General features: G+C 47.2%; 1 long non-coding RNA gene across 2 annotated transcripts in view; it reads left to right on the top strand.

The window, feature by feature from the left end:
* Window positions 1-1,828, top strand: part of LOC119497421 — a 29,021-nt gene extending 27,193 nt beyond the window's left edge. The window contains exons 4-5 of one of the 2 annotated variants that reach the window (XR_005208913.1): window positions 233-327; window positions 1,661-1,828. This is a non-coding gene — a long non-coding RNA (uncharacterized LOC119497421). Of the gene's footprint in view, window positions 1-143; window positions 328-1,660 lie in introns of both variants that reach the window. The other variant, XR_005208914.1, reaches the window with a different exon arrangement.
* The last annotated feature ends 12,336 nt before the right edge of the window (window positions 1,829-14,164 follow it).

The following is a 14,164-nucleotide window of genomic DNA, read 5'->3' as shown; positions in this document are numbered from 1 at the left end:
TGTTATTTAATTTATGGCAGAGCCTCTATTAGGCTACACATGCCACATTCCCTGTATCATAGCTAATACGCGCAGCAAACACCTTTTCTCTCCCTCCTTTTCTCACCCCTTGCTCCGTCTTTTTTTTTTTTTTTTTTTTTCAGAGCCCCTCCTGAGACAGCAGCCTGTTATTTCCACTGCCCCCCCACCCACCTCCTTCTCTCTTTTTTTCACTCCTTCTCTCCCTCTCCAGGGTGAAGGAAAGAGTGAGGAGTGAGAGACGGATAGGAGCAGGAGAGAGGTGTTGTCCAGACCAGAAGGGGCCTCTGAAAGTGTTGCATAGAAACAGTGAGCGGACACACACATATATATATATATATATATATATATATACACACACCACAGGACATTAACACGGACACACACGCTTGAGGGGTGGGAGGTGGTCGGTGGGGTCAACACACACACACACACACACACACACACAACATGCACATGGATGCACACACACGACACGCGCTGTCATAGAAAAACACGCAGCTCTAATAAACCAAAACACACCAAAGAGACTCGTGTAGCTCAGAAACATGCAGAAACATAACAGAGTACTGTACACACAGCAACATGATTTCTCTCACACACACACACACACACACACATGTAGAGTGGAGCAGCCTGGAAACACTCAGTCAGGTGCAGTAAAGCGTGGCCTACTGTTGCAAAGGGCAAGAGTGAGTTTTCCAGGCATCACAGGGGGACAGTTGATGCATCATACTGTACATATACTGTATATCAGAAGGGAGTCAACGGGTGCATTTACATCCACCTGTGAAAAACTGAGTGGAAACGACGAAAATGTGGCAAGAAACAAACAAAAATGCCATATTTCCATCATCAGGGCCGCAGGGGGGCGGCTGGAGTCGATCCCAGCTGACATTGGGTGAAGGCGGAGTAAACCCTGGACAGGTCGCCAGACTATCACAGGGCTGACACATAGAGACAGACAACCACTCACGCTCACATTCACACCTATGGGCAATTTAGAGTCAACAATTAACCTGCATGGAGGAAACCGGAGAACCCGGAGAAAACCCACGCCGACTCTGGGAGAACATGCAAACTCCCCACAGAAGGGCCCCAAGCCGAGTTTGAACCTGTGACCTTCTTGCTGTGGAGTGGCAGTGCTAACCACTGCGTACTGCATACCCATATTTACATCATATTTCTAAATTTTTCTTCCCACCGCTTAAAGTTCAACTGGCGCTCCTTTAATTGCGTCTTCTCGTTGCACCCTCTTCTTCTGCAGTAGTATAATCAGGGTGTCAAATACCTACTTTGTCACGGCCATTGGCGTTCGATACCGCCGCACAAGGCACCCCTGAGATGCACAGGGCTTTCCATTAACTACAATGTAAACACATCTGCAGCAATATTAAACGCTCAGAGAAAGTGCTGTGGTGACGTAGTTTAAAGAGCAAAAAGACACACGCGGTGGGATGGGAGTGGAGGTGGACGGACATAAGACTTTCATTCAGGCAACCGCTGTTCATGTCCTGTTCATTAAGTTTCACTATCACATCACAATCAGCTGTTAGTTTGTGTCCCGTGTTCACAACGTTCAGTTTCATTTTCACTTTGCAAACGTAGTAGTTTTAAGCCCAACCATGTTGTTTTTCCTTAGACCTAACTATACCTTTCCTAACCTAAACCTGTCCTTTCCTAAACCTACACCAAGCTGACGGTCGGCCATCGGAGAGTCAGCATGTTGAATCGGCGGTGGAGCCCGTCGGTGAGAGAAATCACTCTGATTGGCGGTTCAGCTTAAACTAATCAGTGCACAAGAAGAGAAACGAACGTGAGGAAAGCAAGTCAATGAGTAAAGTCAAGAAGAAAAACACAGAAGGCTCTTCTCATTTTTCATCTTCATCTCATCTGATCATTCAAATACACAGATATTTTCACAACGACGTGGCCATCTGGAATGAAGCTGAGTGGTGACTGAGAGTGGTGTGAACATTGTTGGCAAATGCCACTTTGTTTCATGTACGTATCATAACAAAAGCTTGTATATAAACCGTCCTTGGTCTTCTGGTTTCCCTTTTTGAATGACGAATACAGACTACCGCCACCTGCTGGTGTGGAGAGTTATTTCATCTCATGCAGGCGCAGAACGTCCGTGCTAACTGGCCGTCGGCTGTAGTCTTTGCGGTGTGTTCGGGTGCAACTTGACGGCCAAAACAAAGGTGACGTGAGGCGACGCAACAGGTGGCTTTCTTCGCTGTTAGTTCTCTCATGTCGGGTTGGTGTGTCCCCAGCTTAAAGCTAAAGTGATGCCAAGGGGCGTGACAAAGCGTCAGTATGTGATGAGTTGGGATGAGATGGTGTTGCACCTGGCTGGAGAATCAGCACTAGGTACTGCTTATCTCAATGACCCCACTCCTAACATTCGCACAACAGCAGTAATGCGCACAGATTCACATTTTTTGGCTGATTTTCTGAAAATTTGGTTCAAATTTTCGCCACATTTGGACAGAAACCTGACTACAGACACGCACACACACACACACACACACACACACATACACAAAGAGAGAGTGAGAGGGAGACCAGGGAAAAGGAAGAAAGAGTTTTGAGTCTGGGTGTGAGATTAGGAGACCCTCATTCACAGACATACACTCATGGTGTGGTTAGAAAATAATTAGTGGTGGGCCTTGTATGCGCACAGTCGCACACTCATACACATATACACACCGAGTTGCCAGTCCGGTGGTGGGCCTACACAGACAAACAAACACACGCCAAATGATGAGGGCCTGGTGGCAGCGAGTGGGTGGGTGGGAGTTGTTGTGGTGAAAAAAGGGGGTCATAGTCTGTTTTCTCGGGTCAACAGTAGAGAAGAAAAGCAGGAGAAGGCGGAAAGGAAATAGATGAGTGAGGTTGGACGTAGGGAGATATTGACACACTCGCTCTTTTTAATTTCCCACATCAAAGGGTCGTTTGAAGACACAGCTGGGGAGAGAAGAAAAGAAAAAGTGAAGTTAGTCACTCTCCCTCATTCCCTCTCCGGGCTGCCTCTCATGATGGGGGTCTCCTGGGTGGTTCTGAAGCACACAGTCTTCTGTTAGGCCGTCCGCCAGCGCTGATCACTCACACTCTATGACACCGGCGTGGGTGCCCTTTAAGTGTGTGCGTCTGCGGGAGAGTGTGTGTGCGCACGTGCATAGATGTCAAAAATGAAAAAGGGTTATGTATCTTTGTTTGGACTTTTGTTTTTGTGTGCGACAGAGCGAGCACACACTGGCGCATGCCCGTTGGAAAAGGGGGAATCCAGGGTTTGTGTGAATGGGTGTGCGTACAGTATACGTGTGTAATTATGGGTATGCGGTGGTATAAGTGCGGTGTCTGTATAACGTGCATGAGCATCAGTGTTTGTGTGTGCGTCTGTGTGTTTGTGTGTGGCCTTCATATGCTACCCATTACATCACCAATCTGTGTAAACCACCATAGGAGGAGAAACAGAGTGAGACACTCAGACTACGACCTCAAAGACATCAGAGAGGAAGGGGAACCTGTGACAGGGCTCGCCAGGCCTCTCGCTGCCAGACAAACTTTACTCACACAGGCTTCACTCAATTCGCTCATGCTTTACACTCGGTTTCCTGTGCGCCATGGCATGTATTCACACATTATTACGCAGGCTTCAAATCATTGGAGCGCCTCACACTCTTCGCTCACCTTTGGCCGGGCAATTAATCCACACAGTTGCTCGATTCATTCGTTTACCCCTTTAAAAAGTTTGATTTAAACAAATTCAGAACCCTCTTCTGCAACTGTGTTACACAGAAGGCTCATATGGATAAGGCTATTAAGCCCTATAAGAATGATCACATAGTTTGTATAAAAATAGAATAAAAAACAAATAATCAAATTCAGAATGAGTATTAATGTAATCTTCTAATCTAATGTGATCAACATCATCATTTTCGTGACCAAATTTGAGAGTGATCTGGTTAATCTGCTAAGAGTAGTACGCTAAAATATAGCGATTGTAACTTCCTGTTGCCAGTAGGTGGTGCTATGACTATGATTCAGAACGGGACTCCATCAAACGTATGATATTTGTAAAAGATTCGACATGTGGAGTCGAGTTACAACAGTTTTTTTTTTCATGGCGATACATCAAAATTCGCTGTGGCGGCACGTCAACACCGTTCAACGAAAAATCCCCATCTTCATATCGAAGCATCATCAAGGTCTTAAAACATTTCTGACTTAATTTGAGGTCGATCTGATTGTCACATCAAAGTACATCAAAGTGCAAAACATGTCATTTCCTGTTGCCAGTAGGTGACGCTCTGACTGTGAGCCAAAATGTGCATGTGGATGCCCCCAGGCAGAGACCGTTATCATGCATGGGAAATTTACAACAACTTATTTTTTTATGGCAAAAGGAGCTTTTTCGCCTCCACGCCACGGAAACATAGTTCCACAAAAACTCAGGATTTTAAAACCTTTTCAAGTACAGTGCCTGGAAATGGTAAAAATTGCCATAAAATTGCATAGTTAATTCAAAATGTCTGACTTCCTGTTGGGTTTAGGGTATACCTCCGAGAGGCTTTTTAAGTCTAGATACATATGCCTACCAAATTTGCAGAGCTAGAGGCTTTCAAACTTTACTTTGACGGGGCGGCTGTAGCTCAGTGAGTAGAGCGGGTCAGTTTGCGGTTAGATTCCTGACTCCTACTGTCTGCATGTCCTTGAGGAGCGAGACACTGAACCCCAAGGGTTAGGATATGTATGTATATGACGATTCTAATAAAGTTTAAAAGTGTAGGATTTGGCGGTATCTAGCGGTGAGGTAGCAGATTGAAACTAACTGAAGCTGCTCCGGCCGTGTGCCAAGCATGTAGGAGAAATACGGTGACCGACGCAAAAACGCGAATGTCCTTCTCCAGAGCCAGTTGTTGTAAGAGTATTGTAGGTCATTTGGAGCAGAGGCAGTGCTTAGAGTGTGCTGTGTGTACTAGGGAAGTGAGTGGTGAAGCAAGAGAGAGAGAGTGGCAGTGAAGGGAGCGAGTAAACTCGACTCCGGCCCAAGCCGTTCTGGGCTACTGTAGAAACATGACGGTACATGGTGGTCAACTCCGTGAAGAGAGGACCCGCTCCCTATGTAGATAGAAATGGCTCATTCTAAGCTAACGAAAACACGATTCTTATTTTCAAGTGATTATACACTAAAGAAAACATAGTTATGAGTATTATATTCCATTTCTGACAATAGATCCCCCGAAATGCTACACACTGGTCCTTTAAGTTTCAGTTCATAGTTTATTTATCTGACAAGGAAGAGCTTGAGCATGAATGAATTTTTTATGTTGGGGGTTTTTTCTTCACTGTGTGCTTTAGTGTGATTATGGTTGTAGTCTGATCATGAGAACAAACACCAAATAAGCCCATTCAGATGATATGGGTTTTCCCACAAACGTTAACCGTGGGTTAATTTCCACATCCAGGTGGGTGATAAAGTAGCCTTGTTGATTTTTAGGGTTAACTCTCATGTTCTGCTTACCTCAGAGTGTCGTATGTAAACAGTGAATATGTTGACCGTGACGCAACGCTAGCTCCGATGGTAAAAGGGATTATGGGAGTAGGAGTTGTAATAAATTCATCATTTTTATATTGCACCCTCATTTCCTCTAGGGAATTCCAGCAGGGCCTGAGTAAACAAACGCGGAGATTACGTTCAAAGGGAAAACCAAAAGGTCCGTCCTTTTACTGTTAATATTTACTCTCCTATAACAGGACACTTTCAAGTTTCCCCATGACCTCCTCCACCTCCTCCTCTTCTTCCTCTCTACTCCGTCATTCTGTCCCCCCATTCATTCTCTCCAGCCCGCTGCCAAGTGCGTGACTCCGGCTGGGTATCCTATCTGGGGGAATCGTCATGGTAACGTTGCCCTAACTCGCTCCCCACCACCATCGTCCCCCCCATACCCCTTCTCCTCTACGCTTGCCCCCTTACTTCAACCTACGTCAGAGAGCAAGTGAGTGTGTTAATAGTTCAGGGGGGGTGGGAGAAATAGTGACACACAGAAGGGGGCTGCGATCATTGGGCAATAAAGTGACGTCTCTGACTCTCTCTTCCTCGCTGCCGGTGATCAGTGTTAAAGTGCTGTTGTCCTCTTTCAAATGGATATATATGACAGGAGACCCTCCTCTCAAACCCCCCCTCCATCTCCGCTCCGCTGGCGAGTCTTTAGTTGACAAAACTCCCCGTGGACGTGATTTACAAATTATGCGTGTCAATTGCTCTCTTCCTCTTCCATGTGAGCGGCCCACTGGGAGCAGATATGGCTGTTGTGCATCTGTTGCTTTGCCTTTTTTTTATTAGACCATTAAAGAGGGACATTAACCAGCATCATTACTGCAGGTTTCCTCAGCTCACAGAGCCGAGCAAAGGGCAGGATGCCGGGATGAAAGGAAGAGCATGAGGCAAACGTCTCTCCTGGCAGAAACTTGGGGGGAGCAAAATGTTTAAATCAGCGCTCTATTAAACACACGTTTACGAGGCTCATTTTGTTTGGAAACCAAACTCTATGGTACGTGACAAAACACTGCGTGTGCGTGTGTAACAGTCAGCCGAAACCCTCTCCCTCTCTGACTCCGCGTTGCTCACCTGCTCATGTTCCCCTCTCGCTCTCGCAGTTTTTGCGTCTGCCAGCGAGGAAATCTCTGAATGAACTAGTTGAAGCAATAGGTCACAGACAGAGTGTGAGAAGGAGAAGAGGAAGGAGAGAGAGGGGTGAGGGTGGAGGAGGGGGGGGGGAGGCGTACAGCGGGAAGCAAGCAACCCACGCAAAAAGGAACTTTTTACTGTGCAAACACTCTTTCCATCTACCCTGCTTGCTCCCTCCATCTCAGACTGGTGTTAACACGGTGGAGAGCCTCGGCCTGTCTCAGAGCTCCCGCTCCTCTCACCGCCATTCTCAGTCGCCCTAAACATTCTTTCCTCCCCTGTCATTGCGTGTCCTGTCTGCATCCCTCTCTCTCTCTCTCTCTCTCTCTCTCTCTCCATCTCTTCCTCCTTTCAAAGTGCTTCCCCTCTCACTTTCTCTTTCACACACTCACTCGCTTCCACTTCACATCCCTCCCTTGTTTTCTCTGGTGCAGTCTGGTGCGCAGGAGGATCAATGAAACATAAACAGAACAAGCTTTTACAACAATCAGAGCATACTGTATGTAATCAAGCTGTGAATTATTGTTATCACTTGGCTGCAATATGTCTGCAACGGTGACCCCCGTACAGGACTGTAGAGGACAGCGAAAGTGAAGGTTCTGCGTGCATTCCTCAGCGTGCACAATAGTTATCCTGGAGACATTACTTGTGCATTCCCTGTCTCTTTGTCAGTGTGTGTGCGTGAGTGAGGTATACTGTATCAGAGCTGACCACTACTTGCCGGCGCGCCGTGCGTCTGCGTCAGCCACACACTGAGCCTGTTGTCGTGTTATTCTACGGAAGCTGAGAGCTGCTGACAAATGCAGGGGAAACGGGAAGGGGCGTGTGTGTGTGTGTGTGTGTGTGTGTGTGTGAGAGAGAGAGAGAGAGAGAGGGGGCAGCGGGGCCGGGAGAGACGACGGGGAAAGAGCGAGGGGAGCGGGAAGACAAAAGGAAGAACGCTTGTGTGACGTCGCAGTTTGACTTTATCAACGTGACGTGACCTCAGTCACATGGGGGGAGGTTGCCCTTTTGCAGATGGATGGACACACACGTTTACACACGCAAATTCACAGAAACACACATGTGCTTACGTCCGTTAGACAGTTCATGCCAGCGTTTAAAACGATTTATAACCCCCTGCCCCCCTTCAACCTGCTGTTTTCTGTGAATGCTGACGCACATCAGGCCCCTTCATCACGGGCCATTCATTAAATTAACGCTCATTACACGCTGACAATCGTAAATCAACCTCCCGTACAATGATAGCAGATAACACAACTTATAACAGCGCACGACGGGCAGCTGTATTGATTCTGCCGTCGTTTCCGCCAACCACTTCCTGTGCGTCAGCCATGCCGAGTGTGTGTAAATTTCATCATAAACTGAGTGCAAACACAGGAAAGGAAATTTCATATCCGCATGCTGTCACTGTTTATGTTTTGAAACAGCGTATGGACATCAGGATCGGGGATTACAACAGTTTGGAGACAGAGTGCATTTGAACATGTTTGGGAATCAAAAAGACTTCTCTCCACATTCAGTAGGCTGCGCTTTGACCGCACAGGGAGGGGAGGCGGACCTCAAGTTCACTGAAATGTCAACTTTGGTTTGAAGTGACTTTGACTCAAAGCGGTGCAAACACGGCACAGAAGATACACTGTCTTCCTTTTTTAGGTTGAAGTTTCTGCAGTTGTTTTTTTTTTTTTTTGCATTCTCTTGCGGAAAGAAAACATTTACTGTAAATGTTTATATAAACTGTGGACTATCTATCCCTCATCCTCCGCGGGCATCTTATCTCAGGAATAGCACGAGCAAGATATGGAAGTAATGTGTTTGCGTGCATTCTTCCCAACCACCATTATCTCCAGCTGACAAGTCAAAGTCTGACTGCCATCTTTTACTCATACAGCTGCAAGACCTGTCACAGTTTTGGTTTTACTTTCTTGACCTTTATTTATTGTGGGAACTCACAAAAGCTTTGTTTGGTGTGCACTTAGAGAACCACCTTTATCCTTGAAGGGCTGTGACTAAGAGGAATGACACGAAAGTTATTCTAATCTTTCTATTCTTGTTCCCAATGTTTATGTGCACTTTGACCCCCTGCTGTTCCCAATTAGCCGCAAACCGCTCCGTCGGGAGACGTTTAACTGAAACATGTAAGGACATGTCTTCTTTTATCAATAACAGTCTGTGAGTCAAGGTCTCAGAAATGAAAACTATCCAGAATATTCTATTTTTGGCACAGAGTTCACACACATTGCCATTACGCCCCCACCGCCACTGTCTTTGTATTTGTCCCGCTCCCTTTTCTCCCCGACTCCTCGTCCTCTTTCTGTTCATCAATCACGCTGTCCACTCTCATCAGAGGGCCACAAATGGATCTATGAATGGTGTCAGTTGGCCTCAGCGTCTGCCTTGTATTACAGACGCCCTCGCATCTGGCCGGACCCCCGGTAGTGCCAGGAGGCATGCCAGGAATGCGAGGAATGGCCCGGCGAACGATAAGAAAGGAAATTCCCCCCTGCAGCAGACTGGATTAAAAGCCCAGAAACAACAGGAGCACGAAACAATCACTGGGGAGAAATGAGAGGGATGACGACAAAGAGTGGGACGGGAGGGGATGGAACAGGACGCCTGGACAGACGTAGGTCTAGGGTTGACACTAAGACAATAAACACGGGGACAGAGGCTATCCTTGGAAGAGTGATGACGAGGATGGGATGGTGACACGTGAAGAGAGGAAAGAAAAGGAATGGGATGGGATGGGTTGGGATAACTGGAGGGAGATAGGTGAGACGGTCATGGAGAAAAAAGAAAGTGATGCTATGGAAGAGAATGATAGCGAGACTTAAAACAGACTCAAGGGTGTTGGGCGACAACTGTAAGACAGGAAGAGGGATACAGATACATGCATGTCACAAGAAAGACTTTCATCCGCCCCTGATTGGGTGACAGTGAGTGGGACGAGGAGGAGGCAGATTTCTGACTGGTGAATCTTTGGGTTTGACTGACAGCACCTCTTTATGACTCACTGACCCGGCTTTTCTACCGTCTCCCACACTGTACCATCTGCACAGGCTTTTCAAGCTCAGTTTGAAACACAACATTTGCCAAAACCCTGATCCAGATTAGCTTCCCCTCTCTGTAGTGACCTACCAAATCTGACGTCTACTAACAAGCAAAGTCTACATCCCCCTTTTGTCTGGCTGCTGGCGCTGATTTGGGGGCAGCCAGTCGGTAATTGTTTTGAGCTGCTAAATTGCACCAGGAGGTATTGGATTACCTACCACCAGGGCAGTCCCCCTCCCGTTCTCGTTTCCCTGTTTCCCCTGGATTACATCAGAGTTTAGGCTCCTTCATCTGTGAGTAAGCACATACCTCACAGTCAAAGGGGAGGCCAGAAACATGTCTAATGTGTTACAACAGAAAGGTGGATGATGGGATATATGGAGGAGGGCAGGAAGTGTAAACAGTCCTTCCTGCACATGGTTTTCTATTCATCTCCAATGAAAAGATAAGAGATGTAGAGGAAGGTTGATGGTGATCTAGTTTCTGTTTGTGCATGCCAGTATGTGTGTGTGCTTATTGTTCCTATCTGGCCTTAACCCAGTCTTTTTCTGTATTCAGATCATAAATAATGAACCCAGAAGGAAATGAAACATTATCCATATAAAACTCCCCAGGGTGTCTTATCTCGCGTGACAGTGATTCATTCCTGTAATATCATGATCACAGCGTAGGCCTTGGCCAATTGCAATAACAAAATCGAGATATATAAATAATATTCCGGCCACAGTCTGGGCTTCTTCTCTCAAAAAGCTACGTACTGATTAATCTTCAAAGTCAAACTCTTTCTTGCATGACAAAGCAAGTCCTGTAAGTCGCCACTTTCCCAGGTCAGATCAACATTGTAAAGCTCAATAGAGAAGTGCAGAACAGTGTGAGGGGCAATGCGTGAGACTTTATTTGTACTTTACGGTGCGGTTGTACAGAACAAATTGGGGTCAGAATTTGATCCAGAGAACGTGGACAGTTCTGCCTCTTTCTCTCGTACGTTTGGGTCAAAACCTCCGATAATGACTTTGTGCGGTTCCCTGGCTTTTCGACCCATCTGAAACAGCTGACACAAGGCAGATAGGTGGGTGTGTGAGTTTTGAGGTGAGGCAGTGAGGCAGACAAGGAGAGGTAACTCTGTTTTTTTGGTAACTCCATTAAAACGAACCCCTGGGAGGTTTGGACGACTGACAGCTGAGGTGGAGCCCGGGGCAGCCAAGCAGGAGGGAGAGTGTTTTCATGTGTTTATGTGTGTGTTTTCCTTCACTACTGGGGCTTATATATACGGCTGCAGGGCTGTCTCTCAGGTCCGCAGCTGGGTGTGACGGGGGTTCACTCAGGGGTATAGATACCGGCCCCCGGGGACGACCTATGGAACACCCCCGTTATCCTCCAGGGTCCCCCGCTACCCTTCACCTCCAATGTGCCGAATCAGTGGAAGGCAGAAACCCAGAGAGTATCCCTGACACTAATATGGAAAAAAGCCTGTTTGGAGCGAATATAAGGGCAAATATTATTCTTCCTGAGCGTAACCACGGCGAGCACCTCTGACCTGGCAGTGAAAGTGCTGAAACAAAAAGCCCAAAGACTTTTTCTGCTCCATCAAAGGAGAGCAGCATAAAATAAACACGGCCATCAGATTACCACGCTGAACACGGGGCCGCGTTAGCCCGCGCCGGCTGCCCTGCCGCCCAACCCCATAGCTCTATGGGAGTTAAGTGTGGGGTCCGCTCAGTCAACACCATGACGCAAAATGGAACAAGCCTCTGACAGAAGCCCCAGGCTGATGGAATAAGGCCCCTACCCACAGGCCCACAGGCCCCCCGGCCCGAGAGAAACATACTGAGCGAGAACGAGAGAGAGAGAGAGAGAGGCAGGGAAACGGGAGGAAAGGAGGGAAAAGGTAGATGAGGGCATTTTGGAAAAGAGGAAAAGACCACCAGTTCCAAATTGGTGGCTCTGGCCGAGTCCCAAATTGAAAAGCACACACATAATAAACGCTCTGCTGCCCCCGGAGAACCAGCAGCAGCAGCAGGGCCAGGACAGACAGCCGCCAGTGGAGAGAGGGCCGGGGCAGGGCAGGGCAGGGCAAGGCAGGGTACGGTGGTTGGTGGTGGTGGTTGTAGCTGCCAGTGAGACTGTGAGGCTTAGCTGGCTAGTCCTACTAACAGTGGACAGCCTCAGCCCGGTGGATCTGACCTCACAGGGGTTCTTTTATATCCCCGCGTGTGCCTGTGTGCATTTGTGTGTAGGGGCATGCATGAAAAAAAAAAAAAATTGTGTGTTTATGTGTGCATTTCACGTTCGGGTGACGTAACCAGGAAAACAGATCTGGCCCTTGAGGAGGCTTTTCTCTCGACCTTTTGGTCATCTCACTGAGGCCCCGCTGTCCATCCACGAGTCGCCCCATCTCCAACCTCAGCCACAGTCTGTCGTCTGTCTGCATCTGACTGATTTCCCTCTGACCTTCTCACCACTCCTCGTCTCAAACCTCTCTCAGATTCCTACACCCCCAGTCTGTCTTTTTGTCTGTCTGTGACCTAACAGAGATTCCCCTGCTCCCTTGTTTCCTTCCTGGACTTAGCCCCGGAGCCATGCACAATATTCCACTAGAGCTGACTCTCTGGTGACTAAATATTTTCAATCTGAGACCCAAAATGAGAAACATAGCTTTATTTCTTAGGAGCCAGACTCATAAAAGTAATATTACCCCCCACAATGTACGTCCCCACTGGCATAAGAGACCAGATGTGGTAATATTTGGTAATGATGACTCCTTTGGACCCTCACACTTTCCCCTCCGATTTCCTGATAAAACATGTCTCACAACCTCCATCAGTGGCCCTACAGTCATTACAGTATTCTGCCCTTTTCCCCCTGACGTACAACTTTGAAAACCCTCCTTATACTTGCGGCTTTAGGATGACGCAGGGCTCAGGTAAAGTGCTACCAGATCACAAATAGATACTGAGGCCGTTTCCAGGTTGTAGCTGTTAAGTGTTAAGTGTGAGAGCCATGGGCCCTTTCTGCTTTCCTGAAAATGACTCCTGTGTGTAACAACAATGAACACAATCACTGTGGTCCGCGGGGCCTCACACCAGCAGCATTGCATTACCGCGCTCGCCTCCCTACTGTTCTCCTTTTCTTTTCATCCTCCTCTCTTTTCTCCTCTGACTCAGCTGTTTTGTAGGAAACTCCGTCTCTTTGAAGAAGGGGAGAATCTTTCATTACTCGACAGCATGGGCGAGAGAAGGAGATGATAGGGGGAGAATGACTGCGCCATTGTCTTCGCCCTCCCCTCCCCTTCCCTCCGTCCACCAATGATAATTGTGTTGAGCTAATTACAGAGAGCTGCTACAACAGGTGTGGGACTCTGCACCTGGGTAAAGAAGTAGTGTGTGTGTGTGGTGTTTAGTGAGAGAGAAAGAGGATTGTGTGTGTGTGTATGACTACGCGATTCTGGGTGAAAGTGTGTATGACATTTTGTCTGTGTCAGTGCTTGAGATCACAGAAAAGCGTGTGTGTGTCACACGCTTACTAAACCCCTACATGTTACTTAATAGTGCTCAGACATTGGTCACCGTATTGTATCACCGACTACCGTAATATCACACAATCAGCGGGGACCTATATACCCGCCTGAACCCCCCATCTGTGGTTAATTATAAAGCTACAGACTACATCTGTTTGACATTACTGGAAAATTTGAAATTAGCACACAAACACAGTCTCACTCTCACTCATACACCACATAGAATTTCAAATGAGAGTGATTACAATCACTTAATTGATAAATGTGACCACAGGGAGCCTCTTCTCATGATTCATAATCTATAAGCGGTCTCTCTTCAGTGGCATGTTTTTGATGTCAGCACAGTAAGAAATTGGGGAGACAGAACTGGAGGCAACAGTGATGATGTAAGCAAGAGGGCTCTCACGGGACTGATTTATTTTTTTGGCTTTTTACCGTAAAGGGATTCATCTCAGAGGCTGACCGGAAGAAAGGAAGCCATTTGGTCCGGCGCCAAAGGAGAAGCATGATAAGTCCGTGGAGACGTCATAGAGCTTCTCAAAACAAAGAAAGTGGTTTTCTAAAGAAGTCTGGCTGACTAGACGGTGAAATTGACTGGATATTACCAAATTGTGACAGTTCAAGCAAAGCTGTTACTCACTCCTGTTGATGATATCACCTGTCTGGTGTCTGCTCATGACAGCCACTTGCTAATTTATGCTTAATGAGCTGACTGTTTTTATAGGGGCCAGGGAGTTATACCACATTAATGAAATGGGAAACCCAATCAGACCACTTGTGTGTGTCACACCAACAAAGGGAAATGAAAGCCTCCCCTGCTCTTAAGTTCCCAGCTTTGACCTTTAACGACAGCTCACCTTAAAGGTAACCTTTGTGTGTGG

This window comes from Sebastes umbrosus, chromosome 11, assembly GCF_015220745.1.
Source record: "Sebastes umbrosus isolate fSebUmb1 chromosome 11, fSebUmb1.pri, whole genome shotgun sequence".
NCBI lineage: Eukaryota > Metazoa > Chordata > Actinopteri > Perciformes > Sebastidae > Sebastes > Sebastes umbrosus.
This window is presented reverse-complemented; position numbering and strand designations above follow the sequence as displayed.